Source organism: Arachis hypogaea, chromosome 17 (assembly GCF_003086295.3).
Source record: "Arachis hypogaea cultivar Tifrunner chromosome 17, arahy.Tifrunner.gnm2.J5K5, whole genome shotgun sequence".
Classification (NCBI taxonomy): Eukaryota; Viridiplantae; Streptophyta; class Magnoliopsida; order Fabales; family Fabaceae; genus Arachis; species Arachis hypogaea.
The window spans coordinates 47,522,838-47,541,902 of NC_092052.1; the positions used below are offsets into that span (position 1 = coordinate 47,522,838).

General features: G+C 37.3%; 1 non-coding gene across 1 annotated transcript; it reads right to left on the reverse strand.

The window, feature by feature from the left end:
• Nucleotides 1–4,448: 4,448 nt before the first annotated feature.
• On the reverse strand, nucleotides 4,449–4,556 carry LOC112767768 (small nucleolar RNA R71). Its single transcript, XR_003185208.1, has one exon. It is a non-coding gene; the product is annotated as a small nucleolar RNA R71 (small nucleolar RNA).
• Between the last annotated feature and the right edge of the window lie 14,509 nt (nucleotides 4,557–19,065).

The window sequence follows — 19,065 nt, forward strand, 5'->3', positions numbered from 1 at the left end:
GGGAGAGGCAGCGCCGGCCGCACCACAAGCAGCGGTCCCACATCAGATTGAGGCTACGGATCTTGAGATCCCGATCCAGTCAGCCCCGCCTCTACAGCAGCCAGACTCCCAGCCCACCACCACTGAGACTCCAGCTACCATCCCTACCAGTGATGACACCCCTTCACACCCGGCTTGATTGAGCATCGGGGACGATGCTTCCTTTTAAGTGTGGAGAGGTTGCTATCTCTGGCGTTTATTTCGTGAATGATGAGCGGATAATTTATACGCTTTTTGACATTGTTTTTAGTATGTTTTTAGTAGAATCTAGTTACTTTTAGGGATGTTTTCATTAGTTTTTATGTTAAATTCACATTTCTGGACTTTACTATGAGTTTGTGTGTTTTTCTGTGATTTCAGGTATTTTCTGGCTGAAATTGAGGGACTTGAGCAGAAATCAGATTCAGAGGTTGAAGAAGGACTGCTGATGTTGTTGGATTCTGACCTCCCTGCACTCAAAATGGATTTTCTGGAGCTACAGAACTCGAAATGGCGCGCTTCCAATTGCGTTAAGAAGTAGACATCCAGGGCTTTCCAGCAATATATAATAGTCCATACTTTGGCCAAGAATAGATGACGTAAACTGGCGTTCAACGCCAGCTTTCTACCCAAATCTGGCGTCCAGCGCCAGAAAAGGAGCCAAAACCAGAGTTGAACGCCCAAACTGGCACAAAAGCTGGCGTTCAACTCCAAGGAGGACCTCTACACGTGAAACACTCAAGCTCAGCCCAAACACACACCAAGTGGGCCCCGGAAGTGGATTTATGCATCAATTACTTACTTCTGTAAACCTTAGTAGCTAGTTTATTATAAATAGGACCTTTTACTATTGTATTAGACATCTTTTTGACCATCTTGGAACGCATTGTTCTTAGACCATGAGTGCTGGCCACACGGCCATGCCTGGATGTTCACTTATATATTTTCATACGGTAGAGTTTCTACACTCCATAGATTAAGGTGTGGAGCTCTGCTGTTCCTCAAAGATTAATGCAAAGTACTACTGTTTTCTATTCAATTCATCTTATTTCGCTTCTAAGATATCCATTCGCACCCAAGAACGTGATGAAGGTGATGATTATGTGTGACGCTCATCACCATTCTCCCCTATGAACACGTGCCTGACAAACACTTCCGTTCTACATGAAATAAGCTAGAATGAATATCTCTTAGATCTCTTAACCGGAATCTTCGTGGCATAAGCTAGAATGATGGCGGCATTCAAGAGAATCCGGAAAGTCTAAACCTTGTCTGTGGTATTCCGAGTAGGATTCAATGATTGAATGACTGTGACGAGCTTCAAACTCGCGATTGTTGGGCGTTAGTGACAGACGCAAAAGGAGGGTGAATCCTATTCCAGCATGATCGAGAACCGACAGATGATTAGCCGTGCTGTGACAGAGCATCTGAGCATATTTTTCACTGAGAGGAGGGGATGTAGCCACTGAAAACGGTGATGCCCTTGCATAAAGCCAGCCATGGAAAGGAGTAAGACTGATTGGATGAAGATAGCAGGAAAGCAGAGGTTCAGAGGAACGAAAGCATCTCCATTCGCTTATCTGAAATTCTCACCAATGAATTACATAAGTATTTCTATCCCTATTCTATTATTTATTATTCGAAAACATCATTATCAATTTATATCTGCCTAACTGAGATTTGCAAGGTGACCATAGCTTGCTTCATACCAACAATCTCCGTGGGATTCGACCCTTACTCACGTAAGGTATTACTTGGATGACCCAGTGCACTTGCTGGTTAGTTGTATCGAAGTTGTGAACCATGGTATTGGCACCATGTTCTTGGCGCCATTGCCAGGGAAAGAAAGAGCCATGAATTTTACATAATTAAAGTGTAATCACGATTACGCGTACCAAGTTGCTCACGTTGCCAGGGATTGTTCGAGCCTGGACATCACAATTTCGTGCACCAAGTTTTTGGCGCCGTTGCTGGGAAATGTTTGAGTTTGGACAACTGACGGTTCATCCTGTTGCTCAGATTAGGTAATTTTCTCTTTGTTTTCTTGTCAAAAAAATTTTTTTTTCAAAAATATTTCAAAATTTTCTCCTTTGTTTTCGAAAAAAAAAATTAAAATTAATATAAAAATGTTTTCAAAAATTCTATTCAAAATTTTTAAGAATGAATTCTAGTGTTTCATGATGATTTGTTGAAGCCTGGCTGGCTGTAAGCCATGTCTAATTTTTGGACTGGGGTTTCAACTTACCATCACAAATGAAGAGATTCTCACACACTTAGTTGCTCTATACATGAAAAGTATCCATATCTGCTGAAGCTTGGCTGGCCATTGGCCATGTCTAGTGTTTTGGACTGAAGCTTTCATTGAAAGCTTGGCTGGCTAGTGAGCCATGTCTAATTCCTGGACTGAAGCTTTAGACTAAGAATGCAAGATTCCTGGAATTCATATTAAAAATTTTGGAATCCTTATTTTTTCTTTTTTATATAATTTTCGAAGAAAATCCAAAAAAATTAGAAAATCATAAAAATCAAAAATATTTTTCTGTTTCTTGTTTGAGTCATGAGTCATGTCATAAGTTTGGTGTCATTTGCATGTGCATCTTGCATTTTTCGAAAATTTCATGCATTCATAGTGTTCTTCATGATCTTCAAGTTGTTCTTGGTAAGTCTTCTTGTTTGATCTTGATGATTTTTTGTTTTGTGTTGTATGGTGTTTTTCATATGCATTCTTGAATTCTTAGTGCGTAAGCATTAAAGAATTCTAAGTTTGGTGTCTTGCATGTTTTCTTTGCATTAAAAATTTTTCAAAATTGTGTCTATGATGTTCATCTTGACATTCATAATGTTCTTGGTGTTCATCTTGACATTCATAGCATTCTTGCATGCATTCATTGTTTTGATCTAAAAATTTCATGCATTGCATCATTTTCATGTTTTTCTCTCTCATCATAAAAATTTCAAAAAATCAAAAAAATATCTTTCCCATTTTCTCTCATAAAATTCGAAAATTTGGATTGATTTTTTCAAAAATTTTTAAAATCAAATTGTTTCTCATGAGTCAAATCAAATTTTCAATTTGAAAATCTTATCTTTTTCAAAATCTTTTTCAAAAATCAAATCTTTTTCAAAATTCTTAGTTATTTTCGAAAATTTCAAAAATATTTTTCAAAAATCTTTTTCTTATTTTTATACCAAATTTTCGAAAATAACAATAACAATTAATGTTTTGATTCAAAAATTTCAAGTTTGTTACTTACTTGTTAAGAAAGATTCAAACTTTAAGTTCTAGAATCATATCTTGTGATTTCTTATGAATCAAGTCATTAATTGAGATTTTAAAAATCAAATCTTTTTCAAAACTAATTTCTAAAATATCTTCTTATCTTACCTTTTTCAAAAAGTTGGTTTCAAAATATCTTTTCTAACCTCCTAACTTCTTATCTTTTCAAAATTTGTTTCAACTAACTAACTAACTTTTTGTTTGTTTCTTAACTTTTTCAAAACTACCTAACTAACTCTCTCTCTCTCTCTAATTTTCGAAAATATCTCCCCCCTTTTTCAAAAATTTCTTTTTAATTAACTAAGTATTCTTATTTTTATTTTTTATTTTAAAAAATTTTTGAAAAACACTAACATTTTTCAAAAACCATTTTCGAAAATCACTAACTCTTTTTCAAAAATATTTTTCGAAAATTCTCCCTCTCCCATCTTATTCTATCTATTTATTCATCTACTAACATCTCATCTCACATCTCTACCCTCCTCACAGTTGTGTTTCTTCCATTATATTACATTCTTTGTCTCCCCCTCTTCTTCTACTCACACAGGGATCCCTATGCTGTGGTATAAAGGATCCATATTATTATTATTATTTTTTTCTGTGCCCTCTTCTTTGTCATATGAGCAGGAGCAAGGACAAGAATATTCTTGTTGAAGCAGATCCGGAACCTGAAAGGACTCTGAAGAGAAAATTAAGAGAAGCTAAATTACAACAATCCAGAAATAACCTTTCAGAAATTTTCGAACAGGAAGAGGAGATGGCAGCCGAAAATAATAATAATGTAAGGAAGATGCTTGGTGACTTTACTGCACCTAATTCCAATTTACATGGAAGAAGCATCTCCATTCCTGCCATTGGAGCAAACAACTTTGAGCTGAAACCTCAATTAGTTTCTCTGATGCAGCAGAACTGCAAGTTTCATGGACTTCCATCTGAAGATCCTTTTCAGTTCTTAACTGAATTCTTGCAGATATGTGATACTGTTAAGACTAATGGAGTAGATCCTGAAGTCTACAGGCTCATGCTTTTCCCCTTTGCTGTAAGAGACAGAGCTAGATTATGGTTGGATTCTCAACCCAAAGACAGCCTGAACTCTTGGGATAAGCTGGTCACGGCTTTCTTAGCCAAGTACTTTCCTCCTCAAAAGCTGAGCAAGCTTAGAGTTGATGTTCAAACCTTCAGACAGAAAGAAGGTGAATCCCTCTATGAAGCTTGGGAAAGATACAAACAGTTGACCAAAAGGTGTCCTTCTGACATGCTTTCAGAATGGACCATCCTGGATATATTCTATGATGGTTTATCTGAGCTATCAAAGATGTCACTGGACACTTCTGCAGGTGGATCCATTCACCTAAAGAAAATGCCTGCAGAAGCTCAAGAACTCATTGACATGGTTGCTAATAACCAGTTCATGTACACTTCTGAAAGGAATCCTGTGAGTAATGGGACGCCTATGAAGAAGGGAGTTCTTGAAATTGATACTCTGAATGCCATATTGGCTCAGAATAAAATATTAACTCAGCAAGTCAATATGATCTCTCAGAGTCTGCATGGAATGCAAGCTGCATCCAACAGTACTCAAGAGGCTTCTTATGAAGAAGAAGCTTATGATCCTGAGAACCCTGCAATAGCAGAGGTGAATTACTTAGGTGAACCTTATGGCAACACCTATAACTCATCATGGAGAAATCATCCAAATTTCTCATGGAAGGATCAAAAGCCTCAACAAGGCTTTAATAATAGTGGAAGAAACAGGTTTAACAATAATAAACCTTTTCCATCATCCACTCAGCAACAGACAGAGAACTCTGAACAAAATGCTTCTAATTTAGCAAATCTAGTCTCTGATCTATCCAAGGCCACTATGAGCTTCATGAATGAAACAAGGTCTTCCATTAGAAATTTGGAAGCACAAGTGGGCCAGCTGAGTAAAAGGATCACTGAAATCCCTCCCAGTACTCTCCCAAGCAATACAGAAGAGAACCCAAAAGGAGAGTGCAAGGCCATTGACATAAGCGCCATGGCCGAACCTACAAGGGGAGTGGAGGACGTGAATCCCAAGGAGGAAGACCTCCTGGGATGTCCAGTAATCAATAAGGAGCTTCCCTCTGAGGAACCAAAGGACTCTGAGGCTCATCTAGAGACCATAGAGATTCCATTGAACCTCCTTATGCCCTTCATGAGCTCTGATGAATATTCCTCTTCTGAAGAGAATGAGGATGTTACTGAAGAGCAAACTGCCAAGTTTCTTGGTGCAATCATGAAGCTGAATGCCAAATTATTTGGCATTGATGCTTGGGAAGTTGAACCTCCCTTGTTCATCAATGAACTAAGTGATCTGGATCAACTGACATTGCCTCAGAAGAGACAGGATCCTGGAAAGTTCATAATACCTTGTACTATAGGCACCATGATCTTTAAGGCTCTGTGTGACCTTGGTTCAGGGATAAACCTCATGCCCCTCTCTGTAATAGAGAAACTGGAAATCTATGGGGTGCAAGCTGCTAAAATCTCATTAGAGATGGCAAACAGTTCAAGAAAACAGGCTTATGGACAAGTAGAGGACATGTTAGTAAAGGTTGAAGGCCTTTATATCCCTGCTGATTTCATAGTCCTGGATACTGGAAAGGAAGAGGATGAATCCATCATCCTAGGAAGACCTTTCCTGGCCACAGCAAGAGCTGTGATTGATGTTGACAGAGGTGAACTAGTCCTTCAATGGAATGAGGACTCCCTTGTGTTTAAAACTCAAGGACCTCCCTCTGCAACCATGGAGAGGAAGCATGAAAAGCTTCTCTCAAAGCAGAGTCAACCCAAGCCCCCACAGTCAAACTCTAAGTTTGGTGTTGGGAGGCCACAACCAAACTCTAAGTTTGGTGTTGAACTCCCATATCCAAACTCTAAGTTTGGTGTTGGAGAGTTTCAACAATGCTCAGAACATCTGTAAGGCTCCATGAGAGCCCACTATCAAGCTATTGACATTAAAGAAGCGCTTTTTGGGAGGCAACCCAATGTTTATTTATCTAATTTTGTTTTTGTTTTTCATGTTTTATTAGGTTCATGATCATGTGGAGTCACAAAATAAATATAAAAATAAAAAAACGGAATCAAAAACAGCAGAAGAAAAATCACACCCTGGAGGAGCATCTGTCTGGCGTTCAAACGCCAGAACAGAGCATGGTTCTGGCGCTGAACGCCCAAAATGGGCAGCTTCTGGGCGCTGAACGCCAGAACAGGCATGGTTCTGGCATTCAACGCCAGAAATGGCACACAAATGGGCGTTGAACGCCCAAAATGGCCACCAACCTGGCGCTGAACGCCCAGAGTTGTATGCAAAGGCATTTTTACATGCCTAATGGGTGCAGGGATGTAAATCCTTGAAACACCTCAGGATCTGTGGACCCCACAGGATCTACTCAGGATCTGTGGACCCCACAGGATCCACTCAGGATCTGTGGACCCCATAGGATCCCCACCTACCTCCACTCACTTCTTCTCACCACTCTTTTTCACACAACCCCATAAATACTCTTCCCCAAAAACCCTTCACCAATCACCTCAAACTCTCTTCCCCATCACCTCTTCACCACTCACATCCATCCACTCTTCCCCATAAACCTACCTCATAAACTCCACTTACCTTCAAAAATTCAAAACCAATTTCCCACCCAAACCCACCCATATGGCCGAAACCTTTCCCCCCCTCCCTTCCCTATATAAAGACCTCCATTCTTCATCAAATTCACATAACACATCCCTCTACACTCCTCTTGGCCGAAACCACATCTCCCTCTCCCTCTCCATATTTCTTCTTCTTCTTCTTCTATTCTTTTGTTTATTGCTCGAGGGCGAGCAATATTCTAAGTTTGGTGTGGTAAAAGCATAAGCTTTTTGTTTTTCCATTACCATTGATGGCACCTAAGACCGGAGAATCCTCTAGAAAGGGGAAAGGGAAGACAAAAGCTTCCACATCCGAGTCATGGGAGATGGAAAGGTTCATCTCCAAAGCCCATCAAGACCACTTCTATGATGTTGTGGCCAAGAAGAAGGTGATCCCTGAGGTCCCTTTCAAACTCAAAAGAAATGAGTATCCGGAGATCTGACATGAAATTCAAAGAAGAGGTTGGGAAGTTCTAACAAATCCCATCCAACAAGTCGGCATCCTAATGGTTCAAAAGTTCTATGCTAATGCATGGATCACCAAGAACCATGATCAAAGTAAGAACCCGAATCCAAAGAACTATGTTACAATGGTTCGGGGGAAATACTTAGATTTTAGTTCGGAGAATGTGAGGTTGGCGTTTAACTTGCCCATGATGCAAGGAGATGAACGCCCCTACACTAGAAGGGTCAACTTTAATCAAAGGTTGGACCAAGTCCTTATGGACATAGGTGTAGAAGGAGCTCAATGGAAGATTGACTCCAAAGGCAAGCCGGTTCAACTAAGAAGATTGGACCTCAAGCCTGTAGCTAGAGGATGGTTGGAGTTCATTCAATGCTCAATCATTCCCACTAGCAACCGGTCTGAAGTTACTGTAGACCGGGCCATCATGATCCATAGCATCATGATTGGAGAAGAGGTGAAAGTTCATGAGATTATACCTCAAGAACTCTACAAGGTGGCTGACAAGTCCTCCACTATGGCAAGGTTAGCCTTCTCTCACCTCATTTGCCATCTATGCAATTCGGCTGGGATTGACATAGAGGGAGATATCCTCATTAAAGAGAACAAGCCCATCACTAAGAAAAAGATGGAGCAAGCAAGAGAATCCATTCATGGAGCTCAAGAGGCGTATGAAGCTCATCACCATGAGATCCCGGAGATGCCTCAAATGCACTTTCCTCCACAAAACTACTGGGAGCAAATCAACACCTCCCTAGGAGAATTGAGTTCCAATATGGGACAACTAAGGGTGGAACATCAAGAGCACTCCATCATGCTTCATGAAATAAGAGAAGATCAAAAAGCAATGAGGGAGGAGCAACAAAGACAAGGAAGAGACATAGAAGAGCTCAAGGACATCATTGGTTCCTCAAGAAGGAAACACCACCATCACTAAGGTGGATTCATTCCTTGTTCTTATTTCTTCTGTTTTCGTTTTCTATGTTATGTGCTTATCTATGTTTGTGTCTTCATTACATGATCATTAGTAGTAGTAACTATGTCTTAAAGTTATGAATGTCCTATGAATCCATCACCTCTCTTAAATGAAAAATGTTTTAAATCAAAAGAACAAGAAGTACATGAGTTTCGGATTTATCCTTGAACTTAGCTTAATTATATTGATGTGGTGACAATACTTCTTGTTTTCTGAATGTATGCTTGAACAGTGCACATGTCTTTTGAAGTTGTTGTTTAAGAATGTTAAATATGTTGGCTCTTGAAAGAATGATGACTAGGAGACATGTTATTTGATAATCTGAAAAATCATGAAAATGATTCTTGAAGCAAGAAAAAGCAACAAAGAGCAAAGCTTGCAGAAAAAAAAAATAGGCAAAAAAAAAATAGAAAAAAAAAAGAAAAAAAAGCAAGCAGAAAAAGCCAAAAGCTCTTAAAACCAAGAGGCAAGAGCAAAAAGCCAATAACCCTTAAAACCAAAAGGCAAGGGCAAATAAAAAGGATCCCAAGGCTTTGAGCATCAGTGGATAGGAGGACCTAAAGGAATAAAATCCTGGTCTAAGCGGCTAAACCAAGCTGTCCCTAACCATGTGCTTGTGACGTGTAGGTGTCAAGTGAAAACTTGAGACTGAGCGGTTAAAGTCAAGGTCCAAAGCAAAAAAAAAAAAAGAGTGTGCTTAAGACCCTGGACACCTCTAATTGGGGACTTTAGCAAAGCTGAGTCACAATCTGAAAAGGTTCACCCAGTTATGTGTCTGTGGCATTTATGTATCCGGTGGTAATACTGGAAAACAAAGTGCTTAGGGCCATGGCCAAGACTCATAAAGAAGCTGTGTTTAAGAATCATCATACTGAACTAGGAGAGTCAATAACACTATTCGAAATCTGAAGTTCCTATAGATGCCAATCATTCTAAACTTCAATGGATAAAGTGAGATGCCAAAACTATTCAAGAGGCAAAAAGCTATAAGTCCCGCTCATATGATTGAAGCTCTGTTTCATTGATAGTTTGGAATTTATAGTATATTCTCTTCTTTTTATCCTATTTGATTTTCAGTTGCTTGGGGACAAGCAACAATTTAAGTTTGGTGTTATGATGAGCGGATAATTTATACGCTTTTTGACATTGTTTTTAGTATGTTTTTAGTAGAATCTAGTTACTTTTAGGGATGTTTTCATTAGTTTTTATGTTAAATTCACATTTCTGGACTTTACTATGAGTTTGTGTGTTTTTCTATGATTTCAGGTATTTTCTGGCTGAAATTGAGGGACTTGAGCAGAAATCAGATTCAGAGGTTGAAGAAGGACTGCTGATGCTGTTGGATTCTGACCTCCCTGCACTCAAAATGGATTTTCTGGAGCTATAGAACTCGAAATGGCGCGCTTCCAATTGCGTTGGAAAGTAGACATCCAGGGCTTTCCAGACATATATAATAGTCCATACTTTGGCCAAGAATAGACGACGTAAACTGGCGTTCAACGCCAGCTTTCTACCCAAATCTGGCGTCCAGCGCCAGAAAAGGAGTCAAAACCATAGTTGAACGCCCAAACTGGCACAAAAGCTGGCGTTCAACTCCAAGGAGGACTTCTACACGTGCAACACTCAAGCTCAGTCCAAACACACACCAAGTGGGCCCCGGAAGTGGATTTATGCATCAATTACTTACTTCTGTAAACCCTAGTAGCTAGTTTATTATAAATAGGACCTTTTACTATTGTATTAGACATCTTTTTGACCATCATGGAACGCATTGTTCTTAGACCATGGGGGCTGGCCACACAGCCATGCCTGGACCTTCACTTATGTATTTTCATACGGTAGAGTTTCTACACTCCATAGATTAAGGTGTGGAGCTCTGCTGTTCCTCAAAGATTAATGCAAAGTACTAATGTTTTCTATTCAATTCATCTTATTTCGCTTCTAAGATATCCATTCGCACCCAAGAACGTGATGAAGGTGATGATTATGTGTGACACTCATCACCATTCTCCCCTATGAACACGTGCCTGACAAACACTTCTGTTCTACATGAAATAAGCTAGAATGAATATCTCTTAGATCTCTTAACCGGAATCTTCGTGGCGTAAGCTAGAATGATGGCGGCATTCAAGAGAATCCGGAAAGTCTAAACCTTGTCTGTGGTATTCCGAGTAGGATTCAATGATTGAATGACTGTGATGAGCTTCAAACTCGCGATTGTTGGGCGTTAGTGACAGACGCAAAAGGAGGGTGAATCCTATTCCAGCATGATCGAGAACCGACAGATGATTAGCCGTGCTGTGACAGAGCATGTGAGCATATTTTTCACTGAGAGGAGGGGATGTAGCCACTGAAAACGGTGATGCCCTTGCATAAAGCCAGCCATGGAAAGGAGTAAAACTGATTGGATGAAGATAGCAGGAAAGCAGAGGTTCAGAGGAACGAAAGCATCTCCATTCGCTTATCTGAAATTCTCACCAATGAATTACATAAGTATTTCTATCCCTATTCTATTATTTATTATTCGAAAACATCATTATCAATTTATATCTGCCTAACTGAGATTTGCAAGGTGACCATAGCTTGCTTCATACCAACAATCTCCGTGGGATTCGACCCTTACTCACGTAAGGTATTACTTGGACGACCCAGTGCACTTGCTGGTTAGTTGTATTGAAGTTGTGAACCATGGTATTGGCACCATGTTCTTGGCGCCATTGCCAGGGAAAGAAAGAGCCATGAATTTTACATAATTAAAGTGTAATCACGATTACGCGTACCAAGTTGCTCACGTTGCCAGGGATTGTTCGAGCCTGGACATCACAATTTCGTGCACCAGTGAACCACTACATACTTTTTCTTTTATTTTGGATATTTTTATGTATTTTTCTCTTTTTTTTACTGTTATTTTCTGAGTATTTATACATTGCTTTTATGTATTTTTACTCTATATTCTGCATTTTGCATCTTTAGTTCATATTTTAGCCATTTAGTTTATTTTAGTTATTTAGTTTAGTTTACAATTCTGATTTATTAATGGATTAATTAGTATAGTTTACCCTTTTTAGCATAAGATAGTATAGTTTAAATTGAAAAATATAAAAAGGAAGCAAGCTAAGAAATTGAACATATCAGATTTAAATCCATAAACCTTGTATATAGCATTACATGATGTAGTTAAGCTGACAACATTTCATCAAGGAGGAACATTAAAACTTTAAAAGCTACCCTAAATAATTTTTTTATGAGAATAATGGAAATTTTTAACTAAACCTGCATAACATATATGAATGATATATGATGCTTGAGTTAGAGAACACACAGCCTGTGAGTCTTGAGCTTAATTGTATGGTTGCATTCAAACCATAATTTCATTTCTGTGTGTCTCACTTCTTTTTATTCTGATGTTCTTTACTTTGCTTTAATCTATATGTCCAATTATAGAATATAGAATGTAGATACATACCAAAAGAATGATTGAGGCCATCGTTTGATTTTAGCTCACTTACCCCGAAAATAGCCTACCTTTTACATCATCCTTGTTAGCCCCCTTGAGCCTTTTAAAACCATTTTATTCTATTTAGCCACACTACTAGCCTTAAGCAGAAAAACAAAATAAAATCCCAAGTTGAATCCTTGGTTAGCTTAAGATAGAAAACTATGAATAGATTAGAACATGGGAAACCTATTGGGAACATGGATGATAGAAACAAAAGGGTAGAAGAGTTAAAAGAAATAAAATAAATTTGGGAAGCATGCTCATGAGAAATCAAAATGATTCAATTACCATGTTCAAAAAAAAAAGAGTTATTTTTCAGCATTTAATAAAAGGGAATACAAAAGAAACCCCCCCAATGCAACAATGCACATGGGATAAAAATAAATTTGAAACATGAGCATGTAACAACAAGTGGAGAAATATGGGAAATTAGGTAAAGAAGTTTTGTTTTACTAGATATGTATGTTAGGTGAAATCTTAGTCTAATTAAGGATTCACTTATTAGCTCACTTAACCTTATACATATATCCTTGCCTTTACCTTGGCCCCATTACAACCTTAATTAAAGACCTCATGACTTTTTGGAATGACTATATTTTATAATTGTTGATTGGTTAGATGAAAAACAAAGCTATAGAAAGTAAGAATAAAAAGAAAAGTAGAGTGAATAAACCCAATAAACACTGAGTGACTAGAGGGTAAACACAAAATCCAGTGAGGGTTCAATAACTCATCAACATATATCTGTGCTTAAAATTACTAATTGTTTTGCAAGTTTGTACAATGTTTCCTTTCCCATCTCATTTGCTAAAATGCTTTATTATTTAAGGGTTGGCTATATATATATACATGACTCCTTGAGAATGTGAATTAACTTGGCTACATGAAAACTATATATATGAGTGAATAAATTAGAGTTGCATGATGTATCATTCATTTAGGTAGTTGCATTTAAATTAGGTTGCATTGCATGACATTCCATCACTTTAACCTTAATTATTTACCTTGGGTTTAGCATGAGGACATTCTAGTGTTTAAGTGTGGGGAGGTTGATAAACCCATATTTCATGAGTTCTTTTGTGCTTAATTTGAGTGATTTATTCAATCCTCCACCTACTTATTCATATTAACTGCATGGTTTTACTTTTCCTTCCTTATTATGTCATATTGTGAAAAACATGTTTCCTAAGCTTTAAAAATTAATTATTTTAATTACCTTTATTTCCATTCGATGCCGTGATTAGTGTGTTGAGTAGTTTCAGATTTTCTAAGGCAGAATGACTTAAAGGATGGAAAAGGAAACATACAAAAATGGAAGGAGAAAGCAAAACGGAGCTTTGAAGAAAACTGGTATTCACGCGATCGCATGGACGACGTGATCGTGTGCCAGAAGCGAAGATGCAGCACCGCGGCCGCATGACTGACGCGACCGTGCGACATAAGCAGAACGCATACGACGCGGACGCGTGACTGACGCGACCGCGTGGCAAGGAAAAGCTCCGAATGACGCAACCGCGAAACCCACGTGGATGCGTGACAGAGGCCACGTATCAGAATTTACAGAATACGCCCTCAGCGATTTCTGAAGCCCTTTTTGGCCCAGATCCAAGTACAGACAGCATAGACCAGAGGTTATAAAGTGTGGGAATGCACCCATTCAAAGAAAAGAGCTCGCAATTTTTATTACTTTCGATGATTTAGATTTAGTTGGGAGGGAGATCTTCTCCTCTCTCTCTTTTAGGATTAGAATTTAGGATTTCTTCTTGCTTTAAGAGTGACTCTTAATCCAGGTTTTACGTTTCTTTGTTTTAGCTTCCTTTTACTTTTATTTATTCCAGCACTTGAATTGATCAGTGAATTTATGAATTTCTTCCATGTTATAGATTGTTATTTGAATTAATAATATTTGAGGTATTTTCAGTTTATGATTGTTCTCTTTGATTTAAGCTACCATTGCCTCCCATCTAAGGACATTTTTATTATTCTAGCAATTTTACTTTTTCCCCTTTTGGTCCTGGTTAAGAAATCAGTAACTCAACAGTTATCAAACTCAACATATTTGATAATCGTTATCTTGCTAATCGAGCTGAACTTAAGTAATCCCAACCTTTTCTTAGGAAATAAATAGGATTCAAAGGTCAATTTAATTAGTCCTTTGACTTTCCTTTGCTTTAGTAAAGGTTGACCAAGTGGAATCTAGATTCAACTTTCATTATAGTTGAGAGAGATAACTAAGTTGGACCTCTAATTTCTCTTACCTTGCCAAAAGTTTGCTTTACAGTATTTATTTATTTTAATTGCCATTTACTTTACTTGTCATTTAAATTACTTGCTTCTCATCTTCTAAACCCCGATTACAACCTTTATAGCCAATAATAAGAACATACCTCCTCGCAGTTCCTTGAGAAGACGACCCGAGGTTTGAATACTCGGTTAACAATTTCTAAAGGGGTTTGTTACTTGTGACACCCAAAATGTTTGTACGAAGGGATTTTTGTCGGTTTAGAGACTATATCTACAATGCGACTGTTTTTATGACATTCTTTACTGGCAAAAATCCCAACGTCAGTGCCTAAACCAAAATAATAATAAAGGAAGGAAAAAAAACCAGAAAAAGAGTCAATGACATATATAGAATTTTAGTGGTTTAATTGAATGTCTACATTGAAAAGATCAAGAGATACAAGTTATTACTTATCTACATTGATTAAACATATATAGAATTTTAGTGGTTTAATTGAATGTCTACATTGATTAAAAAAAATGAAACATATAATACTCAAACACATTGATAAATTTTTAACATTAACAATTTTATTATAGCAAAAGATGCATTCATACCACTAGTAAGAAAAAGGTTTAACAACAGCATGCTGAGAACCAAATTATTCCATTGGGTTTATTGATAACAATAGAAGATGCAGTGTTATCCCCCATAAGGCCATAACGCAAGCAAAAGTAGGAGATCCTACAAGAAATTTCAATTTTAGTACATGGAACCAGTGTTTGAGAATAAGTCCACTTTTAATACAAGGAAGAAATCTACCTGTTCATCCTCTAGCCATATATAGTGAGTTTTTTATCAGATAGATTCTGGTGACCAAATTATTCAAGAACCTGGAATAGGTAAGGTTGCTATAAGTCTAGGTAAGGTTGCTAAGTTTCCTGTTCCCTCTGTATATACACTAGCATCAATCAAAACGAGGTTTTCCACCTGAAAAGATGAACTACAAATGAATGATAAGTTCACACCAGAGTCACTAAATGAAAATTTTGCTTAATGTAAAATAAATTACTCAGAAACTGGTGATAAACCCCTATTTTATGATTCATCTTGTGCTCAATTGAGTGTTTTTATCAATTCTTCACCCACTTATTCATATAAATTGCATGGTTTTACAATTCCTTCCTTATTATGTGATATATGTAAAAACATGTTTCCTATGCCTTAAAAATATTAATTTTAATTATCCTTTATTACCATTCGATGCCGTGATCTGTGTGTTAAGTAATTTCAGGCTTCATAGGGTAGGAATGGCTTAGAGGACAGAAAGGAAACGTGCAAAAGTGGAAGGAACGCACAAAATGGAGTTTTGAAGAAAATGGCAGCGATCCGCACGCATAGACGACACGCACGCGTGCCTAGCGGAGAACACAAGCGACATGCACGCATGGACGACGCGAATGCGCACCTAGCAAAAAGCACGAGCGACACGTACGCGTGACTGACGCGTACGCATGATAAGGAAATCTCCAAATGACGCGCACGCGTGACCCACGCGCACGCGTGACGGACACCACATGTAGAAAATTGTAGAAGTCACCCCCAGCGATTTCTGGGCCCTTTTTTGGCCCAAATCCAAGCCCAGAAACATAGAATAGAGGCTGGAGAATGAGGGAATCAAATCATTCATTCATACAACAATCATTATTCATAATTTTAGGTTTTAAATGTAGTTTTAGAGAGAGAGAGGCTCTCTCCTCTCTCTTAGGTTTTTAGGATTAGGATTTCTCTTAGTTTAGGATTATTTCTTCTTAATTCCAGGTTACATGTTCCTTTAATTTACTTTTATTTGCTCTATTACTTTAGTTGCTCTATTTCACTTGCTAATTACTTATGTTGCCAAATTGGCTTATGAACTCTTCATGTTAGATTTGAATTTATGTTTAAATGTAATTTGAGGTATTTCAGATTTATGATTGCTTTCTTCTATTTATGATATAAATAATTTAGATTTTTCTCCCTTTGCTTTGGTTGATTAATTGGTGACACTTGAGTTATCAAACTCAGCTGTTGATTGAAAATTGGAATTTGCTGATTGATTTGGATCCCTCTAAAGCTAGTCTTTCCGTAGGAGTTGACTAGGACTTGAGGAATCAAATTGATTAGTCCACTTGACTTTTCTTTGTTTAGTAAGGGTTAACTAAGTTGGAGCAATAAACAATTCTCATCACACCTAATAAGGATAACTAGGATGGGATTTCCAGTTCTTATACCTTGCAATGGTTTTCATGATTATTAATTTATTTCCTTGTTCCCTATTTCAAAATCCCCAAAAAGATACAATTTCATAACCAATAATAAATCATACTTCCCTGCAATTCCTTGAGAGACGACCCGAGGTTTAAATACTTCAGTTATCAATTTTATTAGGGGTTTGTTACTTGTGACAACCAAACTTTTGTACGAAAGGATTCTTTGCTGGTTTAGAAACTATAATTACAACGTGATTATCTTTATAAAATTCTAGACCAGACAAAATTCCGTTCGTCAACTGGCTTGTTGTGGATAGCCTGAATTTAAATTATTAGATAGGACATACAGCTTCTGGATAATTGACTGCAAAATCAATGGCAACAGCAGAACCAAGGCTTGGTCCAACCAATATCATTGGCCTTTTGATGTAAGACTTCCAAAACTGGTAGGTAAATCAAATCCATCCTCAATACAATCCGAAACAATTGCAACAAAAACAACAATATACACATTAAATGAAACTTGAAAATTGGCAATACGAATATTCCTTTAGAATATAGGCTGAGGAACAAGTCAGACCCTATAGAATAACTGTCTTACTCAAATTCACATAGTTTATTAAGCACCTGATAGAAGTGTTCGTGCTTTGATACCACATCACATGAAGTAAGTTTTTTTGCTGAAGAAAAGAAGACAAATTGAGAATCATTAAAATGAAAAATCAGGGAGAGGAACAAACATAAAATAGGAAGAGTAAGTAACAAAAACAAACTTAGATCGGAGAATCCCCAACCGAGATTGTCAAAGGCCCAACCTAGGAAGAGTAAATAGGATATATTAGAGAAGCAGATGAGACCTGTGTGCAAATGTCAAGATTAGTATCAAACTGAACTCCAAGCTCAGAAGAAAAGGAACTCATTGGCAATAGAGTCCTAAAATACCCAAATCAAGAAGATAGTGATTAGTGAACTAACACCTCTGCAATCTTTAGCCCTCATATTTTGGGTGTAGCATCAATTAATCAATTAAGAACACAAATAGCACAGTCCACCTCATTTTAGCAAAGGGACTTAAAAAGTTAACACATTTTCTCTACTTTTCATTCATGGTTTTAAATGACGCAAGTGATGAGACTGCTCAATCACCAAGATATATGAATATATGCTATCAAATACTTATTAAGATGTAGGCAGAAAATTGCAATAGAATATAATGCTTACAAAGAGAGATTACTTTTATAAGCTTTTTTCTTAAAATATCCCTTACCTTTTGAGCGAAGGCATTACTGCATTTGGAGGTATCTTTGAGTATTCAGAAAGTATCCTATAGATAGAGGGTTAAACATCTTGTCTAATTACACAAGGTACACTACAATCCAACAAAACCCGCATCCCAAAAGTGGAAATAAGAACATGTGTGCACACACGTAAATATAAAATCAACAGAATTTTGATATGAATTAGCATCTAAAGTTTGAAAGCATTAAGCAAGAAAGATTACATAAATAACTTGAACAACAAAAATTAAGATACATATTAAAGAGATTTGCAACTTTTTCACATTCATCTTCATTGTAAAACCATATACCATTAACTTCTTGAGCTGCATTCCGATATAATATGTATGGCTTCTTAAGTTCATACTCAAAATCCAATAGATTCTATACTAGGTTGTCTGTGAGAACAAATATTACAAAGAAAGTTGCAAATCAGAAAGCTGATAGCACAAATCAGGCACACAGATGAATAAGAGCAGAGCATTAGTACATGTATATTTCTCCAAACAATGAGGAAATAATAAATCAAGCACTACCAAAAAGAGAATATGCAATCTACAGCAACAATAACGCAAAATATATTTGAATGATTGAATCTATCCAGCACTGAACATTAATTAGCATTTAGCGGTTAATCTTGGAACTAAAAACACCACGAAATAGATTCAATTAAAAAAAAAGAAATACAAATCTGAACCTGTATTTCGTCGATTCATGACAATGAACTGAAACTGAGGCTACACATTCCTGAAAAACACAAAATAAAAAAATAAGGGAAATTGGTCAAGGATCAAAGTGCACATGAACTGAAGCATATGGAAAGAGGAAGAAGCAGTGTTCATTAATGACCTCTTGACAACAAATAGAGATCATTCGACGTCCTTACGACTCTGAAAAAAAAAACAAAAAAGAATACACCCAGAAATTGAAGAAACAAGATGAGAGATTATAGAAATGTGTCAAGAGAGAGAGAGAGAGAGAGAGAGAGAGAGAGAGAGAGAACGGACCCACTGATTAGTTTCGCTGTTGAATTCGTAGAAAGAGACATGAGCGGCGGTGAAAAGAATCTCGGCGATGAAGGGATCGAAGCGCTGGAGGACGGTGAGATTCAGCACCTTGGTGCTCTGCCTATCCAGATTTGGCGTCAGTTTCTTACTCTGACTCTGTGACATCTTTAGCTCACAAATAGAATAACAACTTATAAGATGTACAAACTTATATATACAACCAGAGTGTTGGAAAGGGTAAAATCTTACAGGTTTGAAATTTGAAATTTAATAACAAACTAAATGAACTACTGGACCAAAGTTGGCCATTGAAGCCCCAGCACAGCATTCATTGCCATATGAGGATGGAATGAAGTTAAAATGTATACTAAAACTAAAAACAGGAGCGTTGCTTTAAATTAAAAATAGCAGT